Source organism: Neomonachus schauinslandi, chromosome 6 (assembly GCF_002201575.2).
Source record: "Neomonachus schauinslandi chromosome 6, ASM220157v2, whole genome shotgun sequence".
In the NCBI taxonomy this organism is placed as follows: Eukaryota; Metazoa; Chordata; class Mammalia; order Carnivora; family Phocidae; genus Neomonachus; species Neomonachus schauinslandi.
The window spans coordinates 89,423,334-89,426,194 of record NC_058408.1 but is presented as its reverse complement, the minus strand read 5'-3'; positions in this window follow the sequence as shown (position 1 = coordinate 89,426,194).

Here is a 2,861-nt window from a genome sequence, read left to right as displayed (position 1 = left end):
TTAGAAAAATCTGTGGTCAAAGAAGACTCTGTTGAAACTGTAAACCTGACATGGTGCAGAGACATAGGAGGTGTAGATTAAGTGGGAAGCCCTGTAGGGGCAGGGAGGTCAAGGCTTGGGCCTCCTAATCCATGCCATGTAAACTGTTTTAGAACTTTGAAAGAAGTAATATTTTCAAATTCTTTTAAAATATCATTTTGAGGGCACCTGAGTGGCTCAGTCAGTTAAGCGTATGCCTTCGTTCAGCTCAGGTCATGATCCCGGACTCCTGGGATTGAGCCCCACATCAGGCTCCCTGCTCAACGGGGAGCCTGCTTCTCTCTCTGCTTGCTGCTCCCCACTGCTTGTGCTCTCTCTATCTCTCTCTTTCTGACAAATAAATAAATAAATAATCTAAAAAAAAAAGAAAATACAGATTTTATTACATTAAAAGTTTTATGGAGGAGATCATAAATATCTCCCTATGCACCAGAAATGCATTTGATAAAACATAGTAAGCATCCTTTATAATAACACTCAAAGATAGAGAAACATAACTGTTTTCTTAATTTGTGAAATAAATTGATTTAAGCCCCAGAGGTAGCACCTTGGCATTTGAAAGTGTTCCCACTAAGTTAGGAACCAGACAAAGACACATACCCTTATTATTTAACATCATCCTGTATGCCCTGTTCGAAGCAAAGGCAAAAGAAGGAAATCTGAAGTATAAAAATTCAAAATAAAAATGTAAAACTATCACTGTTTGTAGTTGATTGTGTAACTTTATTGTATTATATATTGTATATACCCAAGGGAATTGTCCAAAAATCTACTGCAAACAAGAGAATTTGGTAAGGTAGTGAGACACAAAATTAACATATAGACATCAATAACTTTTATACACACAAACAAAAGACAAAGAAATAATCCCAATTATAATATTAGCAAAAAGAATAGAATATTTAAAATAAAAAAATGTTAGGGAAAACTTTAAACATTAAGAACACAATAGGAGACTTGAACAAACGCAAAGGCATACCATGTTCTTTGATAGAAAGACTCAACATCATAAAAGGATCAGTTTGCCTTAAATCAATTTACAAATTTACCTTGAACTTTAAACTAATGTGGTAATGGTGAGTGAATAGGCAGATTGATGGAGCAGAATGGAAAATCCAGAAATATACCCATATATACATACCCAAGAATTAGATAGGAATTACAAATGGCTTTTCATCTATGAAATGACATACTATATTCAGGGAATGCTGAAAAATACAAGTTCAATCTATAACGAAATACTGTTTTACAGTTACCAAATTGGCAAAAATCCAAAAGTTTTATGACACACCACAAATTGCTGGGGATGACATAAATTGGTTTACTCCCTTGAAGCCAATTTTGTAATTCTAGTTACAATTGCAATGTACATACCTTTTGACTCAGCGATTCCTCTTTTGGGTTTTACCTAACATGTGCATATATGCAAAAAGATGTATTTTATGTAAGGTTATTCACTGCAGAGTTGTTTTCATTGTAAATCACAAGGAACTGGTTGAATTAAGAGAAAGCTCTGTACTGAAACACAAGGCAGCACAAAGAAGAGAATAAGGAAGGTCGCTATGTATCGATGGGAAAGATCTTCAGGATGTTTGTCAAGTGAAAAAAAGCAAGACATATACAGATACATATGTATATATCATGCTATTTTTGTGTAAAAAATAGAGGAAATCTATATTTGAGTTAGCAATGTTTGCATAAACAAACTCTAGAAGGATATAAAAGAAACAAGAAGCATTGGTTTCTTGTGGAGGATATGGGAGTTAGGTGGGAAATAGGTGTGGGCTGTATACTTTTGGTCCCTCTTTTTCATTCTTGAACTAGATAATAATCTAGATAATAAACTAGATAACATGTGATAGCAATAGCCAAACATCTAAAGAGACTAAAAGGCTCTTGTAATGTTTTGCCTATTTGGTAAATAAGTAAGTGTGCAGTCATATAGTGAGATACTTCGTGCTTGTTAAGAAAAAAATGACTAAGGATGCTGTCTATGTACTGATAGGGAAAAATCTTGGGGATGTTAAGGGCATGAGACAAGGTTTGGAATAGAATGTACAATGTGCTGTTTTTTGTCAAAAAAGAGGAAAATTCCTTGTATATTCATGAAGAAATTCTGGGAGGAGACTCGAGTTGGTGGATGTTGTGATGTGCTGCCAATTCCCCTCCAGACTCTCTTTGGGACTGAGAGATTCCTTGCCCTAGCTGCTCACAGTACTGTTGGCAGGGTGCCTTCAGCTGACAGCCCTAGTGGAATGACTGCCTCATTTGAAGGGAGACCTATGGTCATGCCCACTCCCTGGACAGCCTGAATCTGGTGAATGATCAACATGGGGGTGTGATGGGCCAACTCTCCGTGCCTAAGTCAGAGCAAATCTTTAGAAGTTCCCTTCCTTGACACTGCATGGCAGCTTACCTTTTTCCTCTCCTGCCTATTACCTTCCGTAGGAATAAAACAGTTCCCAAAAACCTTCTTCTTACTAAGAGTCTGCTTCCTGGAGAAGCCAACATGTGACAAAAGACCAAACCTGGTGAATGGGGACAAAGTTTTCACTCTGTGCCTTTTTATAATTAAAAAAATTTTTTGAACCATGTGGATGTATTCTTTACTCAAATCATCAGTGAAAATTTTAAAGTTGATATGTCAGTGATATTTTATGCTTTTCCATGTGTATTTTTAGAGAAGCTTTTTATGACTTAATTTAGGAGGAGATATTTTTAATCCAAAATACTGTGCCCTACTATACTCTAAATATGCTTTTCTTTCCTTTTTGTTTTTGCTTAGGACCTACAGAGGAACACCTCTTTGATCTTACCTTACG